General features: G+C 38.0%; 1 long non-coding RNA gene across 1 annotated transcript in view; it reads left to right on the top strand.

The window, feature by feature from the left end:
- Positions 1–22,515, top strand: part of LOC133260561 (uncharacterized) — a 55,944-nt gene that overhangs the window by 24,038 nt on the left and 9,391 nt on the right. The window contains exon 3 of the long non-coding RNA XR_009740861.1: positions 11,307–11,454. This is a non-coding gene — a long non-coding RNA (uncharacterized LOC133260561). The remainder of the gene's footprint in view (positions 1–11,306; positions 11,455–22,515) is intronic.

Below are 22,515 nucleotides of genomic sequence, written 5' to 3'. Positions count from 1 at the left end.
GTTAGCACATAAATTTTGAAATGCTAGAAAATGTTCCTAAGCCTCATTGTTTTCATGTTAACATTTTTATTTCCAAACTTGTGGTTAATTTATGTAATGCATAAACCTAGAGTGAATGAAAAATCCACTTCTGGTGGAATAAACAATTCATGGTTCACATTTGACCCGATGCAGATTTTAAGATGATTGCAACTGTTTAATCAAATGCTTTAAGACTAAACAAAATAGGGTTTTGAAAGTATTTAAACTTCTTGTGACTAATTTTATTGGATTCAGCTTTGTTCAAACATTTCTAGTAGCTTGGAAGGAAAATCTTCAGGAACACCAATAAATTAATTCATGGTGAAACATTTATACGACGTTCAGTTCAGTTCAGTTGAGTCGCTCAGTTGTGTCCGACTCTTGTTATATAAATAATGTTAGCAACCAGAACAAGCAAAGAAAAGGAAATGATGTTTGATCTCCCTCTAGTGGTTTTGCATCAGAGTTTAGCTAGCAGAAAATGCACTAGCATATTGTTGTTAGTGGCTAAGTCCTATCTGACTCCTTGAGACCCCGGGACTGCAGCATGTCAGGCTCTGCTGTCCTTAACTATCTCCCAGAGTTTGCTCAAATTCATGTCCATTAAGTCAGTGATGCTATCTAGTCATGTCATCCTCTGTTGTTCCCTTCTCCTTTTGCTTTCAATCTTTCCCAGCATCAGGGTGTTTTCCAATGAATTGGCTCTTTGCCTCAGGTGGTCAAAGGACTGGAGTTTCAGCTTCAGCATCAGTCTTTCCAATGAATATTCAGTGTTGATTTCCTTTAGTATTGACTGGTTTGATCTCCTTGCAGTCCAAGGGATTCTTAAGAGTCTTCTCCAGCACCACAGTTCAAAAGCATCAGTTCTTTGGCACTCAGCCTTCTTTATAGTCCAGCTCTCATATCCATACATGACTACTAGAAAAACCATAGCTTTGGCCAAATGGATTTTTGTCATCAAAATGATATCTCTTCTTTTTAATATGCTTTATAGATGTTTCATAGCTTTTTATTTTTTAACTTTGTGGCTGTGGTCACCGTCCACAATGGTTTTGAAGCCCAAGAAAATAAAATCTGTCACTGTTTTCACTAATATGGGAACTACACAAAAAGAAATTATATTTATATATATATATATATGTATATATATATATGTATATATAGGCTTCCTTGGTGGCTCAGTGGTAAAGAGTCAGTTTGGCAATGCAGGAAATGTGGGTTGGATACTGCATTGATGCTTTTGAACTGTGGTGGTAGAGAAGACCCTTGAGAGTTCCTTGGACTGAAGGAGATCAAACCAGTCAATCCTAAAGGAAATCAGTCCTGAATATTCATTGGAAGGACTGATGATGAAACTCCAATACTTTGGTCACCTGATGCGAAGACCTGACTCATTGGAAAAGTTCTTGAAGCTAAGAAAGATTGAAGGCAGGAGGAGAAGGGGACAACAGAGGATGAGATGGTTGGATGGCATCACCAACTCGATGGACATGAGTTTGAGCAAGCTCTGGGAGTTGGTGATGGACAGGGAAGCCTGGCGTGCTTCAGTCCATAGGGTGGCAAAGAGTCAGACACGATTGAGTGACTGAACAACAACCACCATCATACACATGGGGCTTCCTAGGTGGTGCAGTGATACAGAACCAGCCTACCAATGCAGGAGACTTAGGAGACACAGGTTGGATCCCTGGGTTGGGAAGACCCCCTGGAGAAAGAAATGGCAACCGACTCCACTGTTCTTGCCTGAAAAATTCCATAGACAGAGGAGCCTGGTGGGCTACAGTCCATGAGGTTGCAAAGAGCCAGACACAACTGAGCAACTGAGCATGCATGCACAGGACAGATATATATCTATATGTGTGTACATTTAAAATATATATATATAGAGAGAGAGAGAGCACACAGTATGTTAAGAGATTTTTCTTTCCAGCAGAAAGAATACAAAATCAGATTTTATGGTTGCTGCCTTCAAAGGAACTTACAATTTGGAAGATGGATGTATACACAAATACACAAAGTAATAAACAAACTTTGTTTATGCTAACAGTGGGAAGATGTTTATGCTAAGCAAAAAATATGCTAACAGTGGGAAGATGAGGGAAGAGAGAAGAGTTTCAGTGGGGATGTTTTTTCCTAATTTGCTTTAAGCCATCAAAGAAAGATATATCTACTACAAAAATATGAATTGTTCACAAATAAGGAATAGATCATCAATGGATATCATATTGGTTTCCTGTTGCCAAAACTATTGCACTAATATGGCATGTTTAACTGTCCTTCCTGGATTCCATCAAATAGGGCCTGAGTCTGTTGTGGAGACACAGTAGGGCATTGAGTTGAAGAAACGATAGCAACAGATGCTGCTAAATATAAACCTGATGCTTTAGCAACCATTATACCAAGGGTAGAAGTAGCTGTTTAATTCCTTTCTGTGGAGCATTTGAATGTGCAGGGGGCCATTCACAGTTGATAACTTTGGGAGAAAGAATTAATCTCTGTTCATTTGTTCTCCTCTTAGATTCAATATTCAAGGCGGCTATGAGGACCAAGTACAGAGACATTTTAACGCATATTGGCCTCTCCTGCTTCCTTACTTTTAAAATTATCCACTTGTAACACTCTTATTTTTTTAAAGTTGTCCTTGATATTTCATTTTAGCCTAATTTTATCTGCATACTTGTGGAGACTAAGAAGGAGAACTCTCCCCATAATTGTCTAGCAATACTTGCTGTATGGATCTTTTTATAGTCTACTAAAATCTATAGTCTACATAACTTGCTAAATATTTAATCCATGATAGTTTCCGAGCAGTGTGACAGGGTACCTTCAACCATAATTGAAATCAAAATAATTGCCTCAAACCTTCAATATTATTTTATCCCATATCCTCAGAATCAGTAAATCTTTTGAGGCAACTGTAGATAAGAGTTTATTTCCTAGGGAGATTGTTCTCCATGGACATGTAACTGAAACTTTATAACTAAACCCTATATTATTCTCAATCATAAGCTTTTTGTTATTTTTTATGAAATAAATGTGGTCATTCTCAACCAAAATTAGGAAAGAATAATAATTCTGTTATTCTTTAAGTTGCTTTCTATCCCCAAAGCAAATAGCCTATTCTAATAGGCAAAGTGGGACTAAATGGGCCATTTGGTGTCTTGCTTCACAAAGACAATTGCAAGACAGCCAGGAGACAAATTTAAATTCTGTTAAGAATAGCAGGAAGTATTTTGGTTCTAAGCAGGATAGCACCACTTGGGGTTTTGTTAAGTACACAAGACTAGTCGGATCGAGTGTGTGGATTTTTTGTGTGAATGGAAACAACTCCTGTCTGTCCTAGTTCTTCACTGGAATGCTGACATGTGCAGTGCTTGAAAATGCAGATCATTTCATTGGAATCAGTCAGAGTTTACCCTGGCACTTGAAAAGAAGCTATTCAATAGTACAGGAGCGTCCATTTTCATTTTAACAGACGGCATATAATAACATTCAGAAATGTGAGATTTTCTGGTTCTGTTGCTTTTATGGTGACATAAGTACAGTGTGGTAGATAAAGAGAAAAAAGCATGGTTAGCTATTATATTTCTCAAACCTGACAGAAGTGGTAGACAGAATAATTAGGAAATGGAATCCTGTATTAAAATTCTAGAATGTAGAAGATTTATGAATCTTAGATTAAAATTCTGCATGTATTTCACTAGTACTCCACAAATTTGAACCTTTCAAAGTCTATGTGGATTTGGGTCTTTCAAGTACTTTTAATTCTCTTTATATTGGCTGTCATGGGCACAGTGAAAAATGCAGTGAAAAATGGAAGTATAATTGGCAGTTAAGAATAAAAATGTATTGAGCACTGTTGACTGAAGAAAAGGCACAACCTAAAAGTTGAGAATTAATGTTTTGTTCAGTGGACTTACTGAGCACTTAAGCCTCTCAGATAGCTTGGAAGGACTGTTCTGAAGAGGTAAGTGAGGAGCCAGGATATATAAGAGTTTTTGAAAAAAAGAAAACAGATGATTGCTAATTAGTACACTCTGACATAAATCACAGCAAGATTCTCTCTGACCGCCCCCCAGATTAATGGAAATAAAAGCAAAGTAAACAAATGGGACATAATAGAACTTAAAAGCTTTTGCACAGCAAAGGAAACTATAAACAAGATGAAAAGACAATCCTCTGAATGGGAGAAAATAATTGCAAAGGAAGCAACTAACAAAGGATTAATCTCCAAAATATATAAGCAGCTCATACAGCTCAATATCAGAAAAACAAAATCCAGTCAAAAAAAATGGGAGGAGACCTGAACAAATATTTCTCCAAAGAAGACAGACAGATGGCCAAATAAACATGTTCAAATCAAAACTACAATGAGGCTTATCACCTCACACCCTTCAGAATGGCCATCATCAAAAAAATCTGCAAACAATAAATGCTGGAGAGTGTGTGGAGATAAAAGAACCCTCCTGCACTGTTGGTGGGAATGTAAATGGATAGAGCCATTATAGAAAACAGTATGGGTGGGAGGGGGGTCCATGATAAGGAACACATGTAAACCCATGGCTGATTCATATCAATGTATGGCAAAAACCACTACAGTACTGTAAAGTAAGTAGCCTCCAACTAAAATAAATTAAAAAAAAAAAAAGAAAACAGTATGAAGATTCCATAAGAAAATAGGACTAAATCTACCATATGGCCCAGGTGGTGCTGGGGGTAAAGAACCTACCTGCCAAAGCAGGAGACGGAAGAGATGCCAGTTCCATCTCTGGGTTGGAAAGATCCCCTGGAGAAAGAAATTGCAACCCTCTCCAGTGTTCTTGCTTGGAGAATCTCACAAACAGAGGAACCTGGCAGGTTACAGTCCATGGGGTCCCAAGGAGTTGGACATGACAGAAGCAATTTAGCACACACGCACACACACACACACCATATGACCCAGGAATCCCACTATGGGAAAACCAAAATTCTAAAAGACGCATGTACCCCAGTGTTCATTGCTGCAATATTTACAATAGGACACAGAAGCAACCTAGATGTCTATTAACACATGAATGGATACAGAAGACATGGCACGCATATACAATAGAATATTACTCAGCCGTAAAAAGGAAGGGGTTTGAGTCAGTTGTAGTGAGTTGGATGAACCTGGAGCCTCTTACACAGAGTGAAGCATGTCAAAAGAGAAAAACAAGTATCCTATATTAATGCATATACACATGGAATCTAGAAAAACGGCACTGGTGAACCTAGTAGAGAACAAACTTGTGGACACAGCGAGGGAAGGAGAGGGTAGAATGAACTGAGAAAGTAGCGTTGACATATGTACACTATCATGTGTAAAATAGATAGCTAGTGGGATTGCTGTATAACACAGGGAGTCCAACCTGGTGCTCTGTGACGACCCAGAGGAGTGGGATGGGTGGGAGGAGGGAGGCTGCAGAAGGAGGGGCTATATATATAACTGTGACTGATTTTTATTGTTGTACAGCAGAAAACCAACACAACATTGTAAAGCAATTTTCCACCAATTAAAACATTAAAGAACAGATTACCACTAATTAAAGAAAACCATATGCATCAAGTTAATGAATTTAGTGCTTTTCTGTGTGAGATGGTGAGATGCAAGAGTCTGAGTTTATTGAAATTAATCTTCTGATACGCACCTTAACTTTCTCGGGCCAGGTTCCTGTTTTTCTCCATCCTGAATCCCCTCAGGGTGCACCTCTGGGGGTGGCTTCAGAGGCTGATGGCTTGGTGGCAGGCAGCCTGTTTTTCTCCATTCTCAATTCCCCCCAGGGTGTGCCACAAGGGGCAACTGGGTTGATGGCTTGATCATCCACAGTTTATTGAAATGGCCGGTGACATTCTTTGTTCACAACACACAGGAAGTGTCAAACAGTTTGTATTCAGTAGGTTAGGGTTAAAGTCGATGATACTAAGTGAAATTGTGCACTTGAGAATCCTGTTAGGGAAAGAAGTCATTTGAATGTTGGAGTCATGGGTATTGGTGGTCAGAGCAGCCCTCTCAGTTTCACCATTCTATTTGGTTTTATCTGAATCTCTAGTTTGTTGTTTTTGTTTTGTTTTATTTAGATTTTGTATGTTTCACTTATGTCTCAGGCTGGCTTTCCAGGAAGGAAATACTGTATTTAATATGTTGAGAAAATGCATTCTTTCTGACCTCATATTAACTTTCAGAGGAACTTATTCAGAGGGCCTGTGTACAAGGAACATTGCCCAATGTATTCATCTGTGATTTTGGGTAAAAGCTGAGAAATATTTTTTCTTGTGGGTGATTTCTTATATTGTTCTCTCAGTGCTGAGAATTTAAAGACTAATCATAACTCTGAGAAGGTATTTTTTTTTTTAATGGGAAATTGAGTAACTTGGTTTGAGTCTGTTGCATATTGAGTATTTAATTTCATACCCAGTCCAAGCTTTTTAGGTCACAATGAGGGATTATTTCAGGCAAGCCATGAAACAGCCTTTCCTCTATGGCTTATTTTCAAGGAGGCCTTTATCAAATGTTAAATTGTAATTCATTATTATTTATGTCTTGTGAAATTGAAACACCAATATTCTTTAGAGCTTGAAATGGGATTTTTAGTTTTTCAGAACAAACACCCCTGAAAAATATTTAAAGTATTAGAAAAATAAATAATAACATAGAATTATGTATCTAATGAAATTATCCTTCAAAAAATCAATGACAAATAAAGACTTTCTCAGAAAAACAGTAGCTAAAGGAATTCAGAGGGAAGGAAAATGATAAAGGACAAAAACTTGGATCTACATAAAGGAAGAACATGAGAAAGAGAAGGAATAAATGATGGTAAAACAAAAGCTTTTCTTATTCTTAATAAGATTTATTTCCTTTTACTTATTTTTATTTATTTAACAAGTAAATGTATTTATATTATCTTTTACTTATATTCTTATTAAGAATTATTTTATTTTTCTTATTTTTAATGATAACTTCAAGTGATAATAGCAACAATTTTGGATATGAATAAATTTAGCATATTAATAAAAGAAATGAATGACAACAATAGTATAAGGGAGAGAAGAATTATAAATACTGTTGTACATAATTTAGACTTTATTAAAAATAAAAATTTCTGCTCTATGAAAGACACTGTTTAAAAAAGGAAAAGAAGCCACATATTGGGGAAAATATTTGCAAAACACCTATCTTACAAAGGACTTCTGTCCCAAATACAGAAAGGAGTCTTGAAAACAAAAAATAGAAAACAAACAACCCAACTAGAAAGTAGGCAATAAATCTGAGTAGATACCTCACCAAAGAAGACATACAGATGTTAAATTAGCATATAAAAGGTACTCAAAATTGTTTGTCATTAGGGAATTGCAACTTATAAGGAAGCTGAGAAAGTACTACACACCTATTAGAATGACAGCATTTCAAAAAACTTAAATTACCAAATGCTGATGAGGACCCAGAACACCAGGAACTCTCATTCATTTCTGGTGGGAAGACAAAATGTTAACAACCACTTTGAAAGACAGCTTTCTTACAAAGCTAAATATAGTGTTTATATAATCTAGTGATTATACTTTTAGTTGTCTACCAACTTAAGGTGAAAATTTTTGTCCACACAAAGACCTTCATAAAAATATTTACAAGAGTTTCACTCATGATTGCCTAAGCTGGAAGCCACCAAGATGACCTCTAATAAGTGAGTGGATGAACAAACTCTGGCTACAATGCCATATTACTCAGCTATAAAAAGAAATGAGCTATTAAGTCATGAAAAGACATGGATAACTGCAGAGTGCTTAAATGCGTATTGCTAAATGAATGCAGCCAGTCTGAAAAGGCTTTGAACTATAATATACAATTTCAGTTATATGTCATTCTGGAAAAGGCAAAATTATAGATATAGTAAAAACTTCAATGGCTGTTTGGAGTTCAGGGGCTGGGGACTTGAATAGGTGAAGCACAGGTGATTTTTAGAGTGGCAAAACTACTGTATACAATATTGCAATACTGAATATATAGCATTATACATTTGTAAAAACAGAACTTTACAGCCCGAAGATTGAAGTTTAATGTATGCAAATTTAAAAAATCGTTACAAATTTAGGAGACTACAGTGGCAATGTGCACATTTAGCACCCAGATCTTAGTTTCTAATCCTCTTCTCCCATAAAACAGCCAGGGATTCTTGGAGAAATGACAGATTTTTGAGACGGGGCAGGAAATACACAAACTATTCCTAAATCATCTTGAAATTCCAGAAAGGAAGAAAGCCCTCAAAAAAACTCCACATTGAGAAAATAAGTCAAAGAAGCACAGGAGACAATAGAGAGAATCCACGGTGACCAAAGCTGGAAACTATTTGAGTAATAAACAAAACAGTTTTGTTTTGCATTATTTATTATATACAGGGCTTCCCAGGTGGCTCAAAGGTAAAGAATCCGCATGCCAATGCAGGAGACCCTGGTTTGATCCCTGGGTCAGGAAGACCCCCAGGAGGAGGAAATGGCAACTCACTTCAGTATTCTTGCCTGGATAAACCCATGGACAGAGGAACCTGGCAGACTACAATCTATATGTTATACAGTCCATAGTCGCAGAGCATTGGACACATCTGAGCACCCATACATGCATGAATTACATATCAAATTATTTAGAATATAACCCAAAATATAAGATAAATATATATGACCCATGAATATGGAATAAATAAATGCATGAGGGAAAAGAGACAAATCTCCATGCAGAATCCCAAGTGAATTATAGACACTCCAGCCCTTAAAGGAGTGGATATATCACTCTCCACTCCTTCGCGTGGGCTTGTACATGATGATCACACATCTTCTTTCTAAATATCACACATCTTCTTTCTAAAGGGTACAGCATAGAGATGGGAAAGAATAAGAATAACTTTTCAAAGAAGAAACCTGACAGAAAGAACTTCTGCCTGGAAATCAAAGTCGACATCAACATGACATCAAATATGTGGCATATGTTGATACCATGTGATGAAAATGGCACTTCACCTTTATGATCTTCTCTCTCAAAACCCAGAACCTGAGTCTAACCCCGAGAAAAACATCAGAGACAAATTTCAACTAAGGGATATTTTCAAAATACCTGACCAGTACTCATTGAAATTAAATCATTTAAAAGAAGGATAAGTCTAAAAAAACTGCCAAAAGCTAGAAGTGCTTCAGGAGATCTGACAATATGTATACATAATGTGATATCCTGAATAAAATCCCAGAATAGAGAAATGACATTAGGTAAAAACCAGGAAATCTGAATAAATATATAAACTTTAGTCCTTAATAATGTATCAATATTTGTTAATTTGAACAAATGTATCATAATAGTGTAAGATCCGACAAAAGATGAGATTGTTGGATGGCATCACTGACTCAATGGACATGAGTTTGAACAAGCTCTGCGAGATGGTGAAGGACAGGGAAGCCTGGCATGCTGCAATCCATGGGGTCTCAAACAGTCAGACATGACTGAGTGACTGAACAACAACAATCGAAATAGTGTAAGATGTTAGTAATAGGGTTTGAAACTGTGCCGGTTTTGGACAGGGACTCTCTGTACTGTCAGCTCAATCTACAAATTTAAAGCTATTCTAAATAATTAAAAAGGAACTTTAAGAGACTTCTCAAAATTATAATATATGGACCTTTTATGAATGCAGATTCAAACTAACAATAGAGTCATTTTATGACTCCCCATGTTTCCCCAGGTACAGGGACCTCCATTGCTTGAGATTGTTCTTGCCATGGTCCTGCCCTGCCTCATGGGCTAGACCATGTGCAAGATGGTCTTTATTTTTCCCTTTTAAATAAAACACCAGTCAGATACCTTTTTATCCCCTTCTTATTCTTCTAGGCTTGGAAGACCCAGAGAGGTCAGGATCTCATCCTTAGGTAGAGGGAGGGGTGGTGGATAGCATCACAAGAAACTAGCCTGAAAATCAGGCTCAGCCAGTCCAAGCACATGGCCTCCCATCTGGGGAGGGCCCACGTCCCACTCCCACATGTCTGGGCACCTGCCCTGGGCTGAGGCCAGGCTGCTCCAGGGGCCTCTTGAGCCCTCACCTGCCATAAAGCAACCCAGGTTGACTACAGCCCACATACAAAGCCACAGGCTAAGGCCCGTGGAGTTCTTTTTAAGAAGCAGATTTAACCATTTTCATAGTTGGTCCCTGGAGGTATGCAGAGTGCCCGCTTGCCTTTTCTAGACCCACAGCTTATCTTAGTCGTTTGTGGTTTCCATGTCATCCTTCATAGAAACAGTCCAGTCCAGCATCCTCAACATTTGCCCTCTTCCAGCTGCCTCATCACAGCACTCCAGCCTCCCTGCTGCCCAGGCACGCCATTTCCAAGGAAGGGGCAGTCTCCTGCAGCCCATCTTCTCTGTGACTGTCTTAGGTGATGCGAAGCCCCCTCCACCTTTTGACCCCACAACTTCCTATCCCTGTCCTGCTTCAGGGTCTGAAGTTTGGGAACTTCTTTGTTTCTTTGTTATTTATGACCTTGTTTAAAGAAAATAAATATCTCCCAACCGTTTAAAAAAAAAAAAAAAGTGGAGTAGTGACAATTTGATAATAAGACATTATTCTTTTTCTTTAGTTGTAATAATGCTGCAGTAATAATATATAAAACAATTTTTGTTAGAAATGCAAACTGAAGTATTTAAAATGAAGTATTAAGTGAAGTATTTAAAATTCATTAAAATGAAAGTATTAAAATGAAGTATTTAAAATGAAGACAATATGATGTCTGAATCTTCCTCAAAGTAATCCCATTGTGTTTTAGAGTCTGGGAATGTAGATGAGACTAGATTCCCCAAGAACTGATAATGTTGAAGCTGGATAATGACTAGATAGGAGTTCATCATACTACTTCTTACTTGATATATGTTTAAATATTTCTATTAACATTTTTAAAATTAAAATGTGAGTTCAGTTCAGTCACTCAGTCATGTCCAACTCTTTGCAACCCCATGGACTGCAGCACGCCAAGCCTCCCTGTCCATCACCAACTCCCTCATCTATACTCCCAGACTCTAAAATTAAAATGTATATTAAAGTATACTAAAGAGCTGTCATGATAAATGAAAGTTGTCCTTATATGTCAAGTGTATTATTTCTTCTCATGAATTCATTGTTTCTTTAACTGTATAAGAGGACGTTCTTCAATGGAAATGCAATCCTTTTATATTTCAAAACAATAGTTTAAAAGACAAACAAATTTCACTAGTGTTTAACAAAATATTTTACATACAGACTTCCCTGGTGGCTCAGATGGTAAAGCGTCTGCCTACAATGCGGGAGACCCAGGTTCGATCCCTGGGTCAGGAAGATCCCTTGGAGGATGAAATGGCAACCCACTCCAGTAGTCTTGCCTGGAAAATCCCATGGATGGAGAAGCATGGTAGGTTACAGTCCAGTCTTTTAAAACAGTAGTTTAAAAGACAAACAAATTTCACTAGTGTTTAACAAAATATTTTACATACAAGTAAGTTTAGTAATTTGGATTCAGTTAACTTATTATGTTTATTACTTATGCTTAAAATGATATGCATTCGATTCTTTCCCTTTTGCAGACCAGCACTAATCAAAGGAATACTGTGAGATATGTAGAATAAATTATAAATATTTTCTTTACCAACTAAACCCTCATATTGCAAAAAAAAAAAAAAAAACCAAAACATGATTTAGGAGTCTAATTGCTGCTACTGCTGCTAAGTCGCTTCAGTCGTGTCCGACTCTGTGCAACCCCATAGACGGCAGCCCACCAGGCTCCCCCATCCCTGGGATTCTCCAGGCAAGAACACTGGAGTGGGTTGCCATTTCCTTCTCCAATGCATGAAAGAGAAAAGTGAAAGTGAAGTCGCTCAGTCATGCCAACTCTTAGCGACCCCATGGGCTGCAGCCCACCAGGCTCCTCCATCCATGGGATTTTCTAGGCAAGACTACTGGAATGGGATACCATTGCCTTCTCCAAGGAGTCTAATTAGTCTTGAGTTAATTTATATAACAATTTCAAAGTTACAGAATTTTACAGATTAATTTTAGCTGCAAAGATTGTCAATTGAAACATGTTCCTTCTAGTCAAAAAACATTTTGTATCATAAGCTTATAAATATTTAAGTTAATTATTTATTAGTTAAATGTTAGTGACATGACATGCAACATATTTCACTATTATTTCTACTGAGGAAACACTTCAAAATTTGACTCAGCTTTTGATAAATCCTGGTTTTAAATCACCTCAGTAAATTTTTATTTTGACCAACCTCCTGCATTTCTTACATATAATTTTAGTAAGCAATGCTATGTTCCTGTCAAGGCATGTTTGATATTTCCCAAAGGTTTTATTTTATTGCCAAGTGAAGCAACTTAACCAAACAAAGAAGCATACCTTTCTGTGGCCATATCTGATTGACAAAAGAGACCTTACTGCAGGAAAATACATATAAAGAATACTCCATAAAGATTATTCCATTTGGCTAAAGGCAAACCATACTGTAACAGGGCTGTGAGGCTTAAGGGAAGATATTTGTGATAAATGTATTAGAATTACCTGGTAAACATTTCTGTTTGATCAAAACTGGTTTCCTGAGGACTTGAGTTTATGTGCATATGTTTATAACCTACAAGCCAATGGAGTGAAAAGGGGGAACTGTGTTTCACGGTGCCCTGGGAAGGCACTCATGTCCTTGGCTGCCACTGCTGACTTTTTCCCTTCTTGGTACCAAGCTGACCTACCATTGCTTTCCAGAATGAGTAGCCTTTTAAACAAAATTCTAAAACAAAATCTCTTTGTTGTGTTTTAAGAAACACAGGCTATTTTTTCTTTTAGAACCGCAAATGGCCACCAGGAGGCAGAAATCTATTACTTATCATTTATCGATATTTACAGAAATATGATATAGACAGAAATAAAAATATAGTTGTTTTATTTTACACTTGAGATTTATGAGTGATGATTTAATTATTGTTAAATAACTTGATTTTCCTATCTGAGGAACATGCTTTATTTAACAAAAATATTTATTCAAGGACAATTATGGAAAATATTTGACTAATCAAAATGTCTATTATATAGAGTTTACTTAGGATAAAGAGGAGAATTCGTTTTATTTAAAAATTATTAACAGTGATAACATTTTAATAGTCAGCTCTTCTGGTTTAGTAAATAGCTTCATAATCCCTATATATGCTAGCTGTGATTTTGAGGGCTTCAGGCCTATTTTGTTTTTAAATCAATGAAAAATACTTCTTTGGTATGTATGAATAAAACGTTGAGTATTAATCATGCAGAAAATACTGTATGCTGGAAATAGGTATGTATTAAAGATAGCTTTCATGACATATCTGACTAGAGGAAGAAGAGTCTCCAAGGGAGAATTTTTGGGGTAGTGTCTCATCTATCTTTAGGTCGGTGGTCCCCAATCTTTTTGGCACCAGGACTGGTCTCACAGAAGATGATTTTTCCACAGACCGGGGTGAGGGGAATGGTTTTAGGGTGACTCAAGTGCGTTATGTTTATTGATCATTTTATTCCTATCATTATTATATTGTAAAATATAATGAAATAATTATACAACTCACATAATGCAGAATCAGTAGGAGCCCTAAGCTTGCTTTCCTGCAACTAGATGGTCCCATCTGGGGGTGATGGGAGAGTGTTGGGGAGCAACTATAGACAGCAAGGACGCTTCCCTCACTTGCCCGTCACTTGCCTTCTGCTTCGTAGTCAGGTTCATAACAGGTCACAGACCAGTGCCGGAGGTTGGTCACCTCTGCTTCAGAGGGTCTCGTGAGTAATGGGTAGACCTGGAGATCTAGGATTGCAGTTAACCAGACTGAAAAGAAGAAACCTTCCTTTAATAAGCCAATTAATCTATACTCTCTCTGTTTTTCCTCTTTTTGATTTCCTTGGTGTTTATCAGACTCTTTGCCTGGCCTCAGCTTTACTAAGGGAAACAAAGAGAAAGGAATTTTGTCTGTACTTAAATTAGAAGGCAAAGAATAAAACATCTTTCAGAGGTGCCAGTAAGAAATTAACATCATCAAATGACTGAGCCTGTCCAGTGATTCCCCCTGTCCTCCCAAGGCCATTCCCTGAGGGCTTTGTGCTTTATTGCATTATGAGTATGAATGTCCCCTATCTATGACACTGTGAAACTTCAAATGTATCAGTTATAAGAAAAAGTTAGAGCTGAACTTAAACTGACCCTAAGGCAGTCCTGAAGTGATTTTCCTCCCTCTTTTTCTCTTTCCTCCCAATTCAAATTTTGCTTCTCAACATTTGACTTTCCTGCATTAGAGTACATATTCTAAGTATTTCATTTGCTAGGAAATGGCAACCCACTCCAGTACTCTTGCCTGGAAAATCCCATGGACGGAGGAGCCTGGCGGGCTGCAGTCCATGGGGTCACAAAGAGTCGGACACGACTGAGCAACTTCACTTCACTTCAAGCTTCATATGGTTGGAGATTATCCCTATGGTTGAACCATTGTATAGTTAGCATCCTGAAAGAATCTGATGTGTAGAAGGAACTTATTCATACTTGTTCAAATAGTAAATAAGTAAAACCTCTGTGCCATTGAGTAGGACTGCCTGTAAAGAAGTGTAAGCTGTTAGACTATTCTCTCTGAGTTATCTTAGACTATAAATACATATTTCATAAAACAACACAACAATGTTAATAGCTAATATTTATATTGAATTGAAGGCATTGTTTTCAGAACTTTAAGTGTATTAACTAATCTTTCAACTTTCCCATTATCTATTATTATTCGACATCCTTAAGAGATGCTATATCACTTCCTTTTGCTGACAAAAAACTGGTACTCAGAGTAGATAATTAAATTGGGCAAAATTATACATTTTGTCAATAAGAAGAAGCCTAAGTTCTGGGTACATGATATGAAAATCAATCTCTCCTAAGTATATTTGCCAACTGTTTCCTAGAATTATCAGTCATTTGGAGTCCAACTGAATGGATAGATGAAAAAAATCAAGGTATCTCTCTGATAGTTGGGCAACTTGTGAAATTTCTGATTTCTGGTGGTGATGGAAGTTGGTATCCTCTACTATCATCTCTCCCATAGTTGGTAAATGAGTCATTGGAAATCTGTAGTGATAGAGGTAAAAATTGGGGCTTTCCAGGTGGCTTAGACAGTGAAGAATCTGCCTGTAATGCAGGAGACCAGTTTCGATCCCTGGATTGGGTAGATCCCCCGGAGGAGGGCATGGGAACCCACTCCATCCAGTATTCTTGCCTGGAGAATCCCCATGTACAAAGAAGTCCATGGGGTCACAAAGAGTCAGACACAACTGAGTGACTATGCACAGAGGTGAAAATTACTCTTGCCACCGGTGTCATTTATGCGTTCTTCCTCTCCACTTTCCATTATGCCCCTGTTCCTCCCCAGGGCTTGCGTTGGTGCGTGTGTGCTAAGTCCCTTCAGTCCTGTCTGACTCTTTGAGACACTGTGGACTGCCAGGCTCCTCTGTCCATGGGATTCTCCAGGCAAGAATGCTGGAGTGGGTTGCCACACCCTCCTCCAGGGGATCTTCCCCACCCCGGGATCGAACCCGCGTATCTTATGCCTCCTACATTAGCAGGCAGGTTCTATTACCACTAGAGCCACTTGGAAAGCCCCTGTCCCTCCCCAAAACGTAGGGCTTATTTCCATACTTCCGGCAAACTTCAGGTTGATCCTAGAAGCTTAGGTTTGGAGCTCTTTTCCTTTTTTTTTTTTTTTGTTTCTCCCATAAAAAGTTAGGTAGTAGCTGAGGAGTGCAGAAAGTGCTAGACAGAGGGATTGAGGGAAAGAAGTATCTGGAGTTGGAAGAATGGAAAATGGCAAGCAATTAACTTGGTATTCTTGAGGATTATAAGAATCATGAAGTGATAAAACAGAGGAAAGTAGTGATAGGTGAGTGGGAGGAGAGGAATGTGGAGAGACACAATGTAAGTGAAGAAGCTTAAGTGAGAAACTGGTGGAATGAGGCAGGTTGCCGAGTAGGATGGAGTCAAAGAGGAAGACAGTTGTATTAGGATATTGTCAGATTGAATATGAAGCGGGGAACAGATGGTCATGTTTTCCTATTTTCAGCTGCAAGTGCTGTCTTTGCAAAGTCAGACTCATTCAAAATATTCTTGTATGGGCTGGAAGTACAACAAGGCACTGTTCTGAGAACAGGGAGAAAAAAAACCCAACACTGTGAAGCAATTGTGATTCCAACAAGTGGCAGGCAGAATACTGTTGGGTGTTTAACACACTGAGAAGTTGTTTACTCAGAATTCACTGTAGCATGGGCCTCAGGGATGCAGTTTGCTTTCTTTGCTCAGGTTGGCTGGAGTTAGGAAATGTCTTAATTAATGTGTTTTCCTTGATTAAGCCAATGAAGGAACACCTGTGGAGGACACAAATTTTGGATTTTCTTAGAAATGTATTTTAAATCTCTTGAATCTGCAAGAAGAGCAATGACTAGGAAAAACAAATGCAGTTTCCAAGGAATTGAATTTATTGGGCCAGAGACTGTGTTTGGTAATGAGAAGGGCTGGAGCAAAAGTCTGGGGAATTAAGTACTGAGGAAAAGGGTGTAAGCCTGGGTGGTGGTGGTTTAGTCATTAAATCATGTGACCCCATAGACTGTAGCCCTCCAGACTCCTCTGTCCATGGGATTCTCCAGGCAAGAATACTAGAGTGGGTTGCCAATTCCTTCTCCAGGGGATCTTCCCTGGATCAAACCCACATCTCCTGCATTGCAGGCAGATTCTTTACCAACTTAGCTATGAGGGAAGCCCTGTAAGCCTGGGACTTCTATTAAAACCTGTTCAGGAGGAAATTGAAATTAGTGTTACAGGCTTCACAGAATTTCCATTTGATCTGTTGATGATTAGGGTGGTGAAAGGTGAAGCTCAGGTGAGAAAATAGGTGCATCATCTTCATATATATATGCTGTTGGTTTAGTCGCCAAGTCATATCTAACTCTTGCAACCCCGTGAACTGGAGCCTGCCAGGCTCCTCTGTCCATGGAGGTCTCCAGGCCAGAACACTGGAGTGGGTAGCCGTTCCCTTCTCCAGGGGATCTTTCCAACCCAGGGATTGAATCACGGTCTCCCACGTTGCAGGTAGATTCTTTACCAGCTGAGCCATCAGGGAAGCCCTTTATATGTATATATACCTATATTGGAGAAGGAAATGGCAATCCACTCCAGTATTCTTGCCTGGAGAATCCCATAGACAGAGGAACCTGGCTGGCTAAAGTCCACAGGGTGTCAAAGAGTCAGACACGACTGAAGCAACTTAGCATACCCCTATATATACATATAGCTATATACCCCTGTGTCCCCAAAGTGAACCCTTTCTCTTTTTAATCCTTGAAAAGGAAAATAGAGTATATGATTTGTGATGTGATAATATGGAAGTCAGACCACTTGAAATGTAGCTAGCCTGATTTGAGATATGTGTGTAAAGCAGACACTGGATTTTGAAGAATTGGCACCAAAACAAAGCAAAAAAAGAATGTATCACTGATTTTTATATTGACTAGATATTAATGGACATTTTAAAAATATTGATATATTGGGTCATTTTACTGCTTTCTTTTCATTTTAATTTGGCTACTAGAAAATGTAAAAAAATTGCATTTTGGCTTGCATTATTTTTCTACTAGACAGCACTTGTAGAGTTGGAAAAGCATGGGAAATGTCAGAGAAGATGGACATAGATTTCAGTCTTGGCTTTACAACACAAATGCTACGTGATCTTGGACAAGCCACCTGACTTCTCTGAGCCTTACGCTGGTCATTCGTAGGAGAGAGATTACTCACTTCAAAGAGGTCATGAGAAATGGGGTTCATGTAATCAAACATGCAGTGCATGTTCAGAACATGATAGTTACTATTGCCCTGAGAGAAGATCGAGTCTTCTTCCCCCATACATGATGCTAAAAGACATTTCTCCCTTGTACTTGCACCACATGTTGTCAGCTGAGAGGTATGGAGTCTATAAAACTGAAGGGTACTTCAGGGCACGAGCAGAAACATGGATAAAGGACAGTGGCAGCTGCTTTCCTGGGCGGGATCCTGTCTATGCCTGGTTGCACGCATCTCTCCTGCTTCTCATTTTTCCTCTGACGTCTGTTTCTTTCAGCTGTTGGATTCTTAACCTTGATGTAAGTCCTTGTGTCTGTTTTTATCTTGAAACTCTAAGCCTGCCTGTAAAAACTTAACTCTAACTTTCAGAATTCTTCTGTTTCTATGGTAGGCACTTTGGCATGGATCCCAGCTGTATCTTGGGGTCTTTGTGCCGGGGACACGTGCTGATGCCCACACTCTTCCCTATGAGCGATTTCTTGGAGCTGGTCTGAGTTCTCTGTGACTTTCATCAGCTCCTGGGTTTCCCCGGTTTCCTTTCTGGGGGTCTCAGATTTCTACTCCTGCATCTGTCTAAATATGTCTCCTCAGAGTATGCTCTAGCTAATTTGGATAGTTTTTAAAAATACATATGATGGCATATTTTTTTACCTGTGGACCTCTGTTTCTGTCATTTTGTTTCCTATGTAAAATGTCTAATCTCTCTTTCTTCAATACATAAATATATTTTAAAAAATCATTCCAGTGCTTCACTTGATCTTTCCTGTTGAGTGACATTTCTCCCTAAGAATCTATATGGGATGTTCCATGTTCATCTACTATTTGCTCATTATACTTAGATATTTATTACAAATATATATGTACTTGTCTTACCATTACAATTAAATGAGTACATGTCAATAAAACGTAGGGTATCATGTGGCCCTCTCTTTGTGTGGAGCCACATTCAAAAGAAGTCTCATCTGAAACACAGAAATGATTGAAAGGTATTCCCAATATTTACATTTATCTCTTTGAAAATAGTAAAGGATAGCTAATTAATTGCTATTATAGCTAATAGCCTATAAAATTGCTTTTTTTCTGTCTTTTGTCCACATTACACTGATACAACTCTCTTTTTCTCTTCACTGAAGCCTCTTGTCAAACCCCCCAAACTTCTAGAAACCTAGTTTCACAGCTTTTTCTAATTCTCTATTTCATAGCTTTTTATTATACAAATTGACTTAAACATGTTAGCTGGATAACTTAGTTGTTTGTTCTTTTCTTTGGTCTGCTTCAATCATTAACTCAATAAAGAACAATTATGGTATGGATTCTTCATAAATTTTCTTTTTCCTCTTATCATCACTTTAACCTGTGTCTAGATCTATTCTCCCACTTTTGTTACAAAGGCCTGAGAGTCAGCTGAGCAAAAAGCAGCTTCTCATTAGACAGTGGAAACAGAAGGAAAATTCTTCCAATGAGGAATGGAGTCATGATGGGGAAGTCTGGGAATGCTGATAGAAAAAAACATGGTCACCATTGTATATTCAGTTTCACTGATTAAAGATTTTAAAAATTTCTTAAAAGTCTTTAAAAATTTTCACTCCTTACAGCATCAAATGCAGAGACTTAAACTTACTAAAAGCTCAATAAATATTTCCTAAATAAATTTGACGACTTACTGAATTTTATTTAGGGCCATCTGGGAAGGCAGGTTCTGTTTAAGTTGTCACTCCCTAGCTATAGCTATTTTTACATAGCTTTTATGCTCTTAAAATTCACAGTTATATATTGTTTTATGGATTTCAAAGAGCATGCAGAGTAAAAGAAAACTTAGAAATTTAATGGGACAGTCATAATAGTCACACCATCCTACTCAAGTGAAATGTGTAAAATGAATCATGGCAGCCAAAGTGCAAACATGTGTTCTGTTAAAAATTACCTACACCATTACCTTGGCCATTTTTATTTGTTTCACAGTCAAAAAAGTACAGGATACTTCTTTAGTCCTGTTAGGTTTCCAGTGTTAATTTGATTACTACTACTTTTCTGTTTTTTTTCAAATGATACAATATTTGGGGAAAATAACTTAAGGTTATATATATGTGTATATATGGGCTTCCCAGGTGGCTCAGTTGTAATGAAGCCACCTGCCAGTACAAGATATGTGGGTTCCATCCCTGGGTGGGGAAGATCCCTTGAAGTAGGAAATGGCAACACACTCGAGTATTCTTGCTGGGAAATCCCATGGACAGAGGAGCCTGGTGGGCTACAGTCCCTGGAATTGCAAAGAGTCATACACAATTGAGTGACTGAGCATGTACCCATATGCGTATATATAAATATATGTATGTATCAATGTGCTTTTTTCTTGAGTATACACAAACATGTTTCTTATATTATTTCCCACTTTTTTCTATGGAGTTCTGCCATTAAAATTCATCATATTCTTATCAGAACTCCTATTTTGTTAGGCTATTAGTCTATATTAGAGTACACTTCTGTAAAGCATATTCTTAGAAATTCCAATGCACTCTTGTTCAAAGCCCACGAACATCTGCCCAGAGATCTTCCTCTCTGGCTAATGTGTTGCCTAGGTCTGGAGACTAAGATACAACCTCCTTTTCTGGGTAATCTCAATTCCACAAACTGAAGGAAATTCATACTACAGAATGCCAATAAATACCTTTACCAAGATAATTGCTTAGCTAAATGACACACTTTGACTTGCTCATTTATTTGTACATTGTACTATATTAAACAGCTCATCTATCTAAGTTATATCAAATCTCCGTGTGTATGTGTGTGTGCAGCATAATTTGGGAATGAAATCTTAAAAGTTTATTGCACTGATTAGGTGATAGAAATCAAATATTTATTTTCTGCAGTGCAATTTTATGCAACTTTTACTATTTTCAAACATTAACTTTATCTCTGAACTGAATTTTTCTCTCATAGATCTGTGTGGAAATGTGTCTCAACTATAGTGTGAGCTTCAGGAGGGCAGACATTTATTCTAATTATTTGTTGAGTATCTAATAGACAATGAAGATACAAACATTAATAAAAGAGGGCTGCTGCCCTCAAGGAGTTCATATTCTAGTTTGAGAGATACGTATGAAAACAAATAGCTGTGGTTTAGTGAGATATGTTTCCAGACCAAGTGTTAGGGGAGCAAAATACATAGAATAGTAAGTTTCCTAGGGCTTGGGAATGGGGAAGCAAGTCCAAAAGTCTCTTAAAAAAGGGTGAAGTTAGGCTAGTCTGAAAGATCAATGAGAATTTGCTAACAAGCATGAAGAACATCTTAGGGATAGGAAAAACAGCTAATATAGACCAAGGAGTTATATAAAGATAAAATATGGTACTTATACCAAAAAAAGTGTTGGGTGGCTAAATTGAAAGATTTGTCAAATTAGAGGAGGGAAACCGTGTGACTTTTTTATTAGAAAGATACTTCTGGTTGTAAGATGGTTAGAAAGAGTGTCAGACAAGGCAGGCCATTGCTCAGACATACTTGATAGGAAATGATTGAAAGCATTAAAGTGTAGACAAAAGGAAGTGGGCAGTTTCAAGAGGTAGTTAAAATTGGATGGACTGAAAAAAAAATTAGAGGAAGAAGAGTTAAGAGATGTTTTGAGAATTTTGATGTAAGGTTGATGGGAAACCAGTAGCACTATTATATGGGATCTGTAACACAGGAAGTCAGGTAAGGGAATGGTGTCATATCCTGGAGTTAGTGTTGTAATGTTGAATTTTAAGATGCTTTTGGAAAACCCATGTTAAGCTATCCAATAAGTCAGGTAATTAGGAGTGACCTCTGGGCCAGTGATGAGGACATGGGAATCATCATGGCTAATATGGTAACTAATGATGTTGGAGTGGAAGAGGAGTGTAGAGTGGGGTTCAGTTCAGTTCAGTTCAGTTCAGTCGCTCAGTCGTGTCCGACTCTGCGACCCCATGAATTGCAGCACGCCAGGCCTCCCTGTCCATCACCAATTCCCAGAGTTCACCTAAACTCATGTCCATCCAGTGGGGTTAGGTAAGAGGAATAAAGATGGAATTCTAGGGAGGTAGTGGGGACATAGAAAATAAAAGAACTCATCAAGGAGAGTGTGGAGTTGCCAAAGAGAAAAGGACAAAAGATAACAAACTAAATACTCCTGGGGGGAAAAAGGAAGGCAAATGAGACATCTTAAAAAAAAAACACACACACACAATGGTGAATAAGATTAAATTCCATAGGGTTGGCTAATAAAATGTACATGAACTATCCATTATATTTAACCATTTGGATTGATATATTTGTTCAGGAGGTCTAATTCAGAGGACTAGGATGGGACTGGGTACAAAGATGTTAAGTGTTTTTGCATGTATGTGACTGCTGTTGGAGGAACTGGTAATATCACTGACAGTCATCCCAGGGTATAATGAAACAGAGAACTCCAAAACATCACAGTGCCCATCTCTGGATGCATGAGCCCCGGGTTAGTGCCTACAAGTAACAATCACCCCTATGAAGAAATGGACACCGTAGGATCAGAGGATGTAGCTGAGAAACATGGAGAGAATATTGTCAGAGAGAAAAGACACGTACATACGAAGATATG

The sequence above is a fragment of the Bos javanicus genome, chromosome 14, assembly GCF_032452875.1.
Source record: "Bos javanicus breed banteng chromosome 14, ARS-OSU_banteng_1.0, whole genome shotgun sequence".
NCBI lineage: Eukaryota > Metazoa > Chordata > Mammalia > Artiodactyla > Bovidae > Bos > Bos javanicus.
Note: the sequence above shows the minus strand (reverse complement) of the source record. Positions and strands in the feature narration are given on the sequence as shown.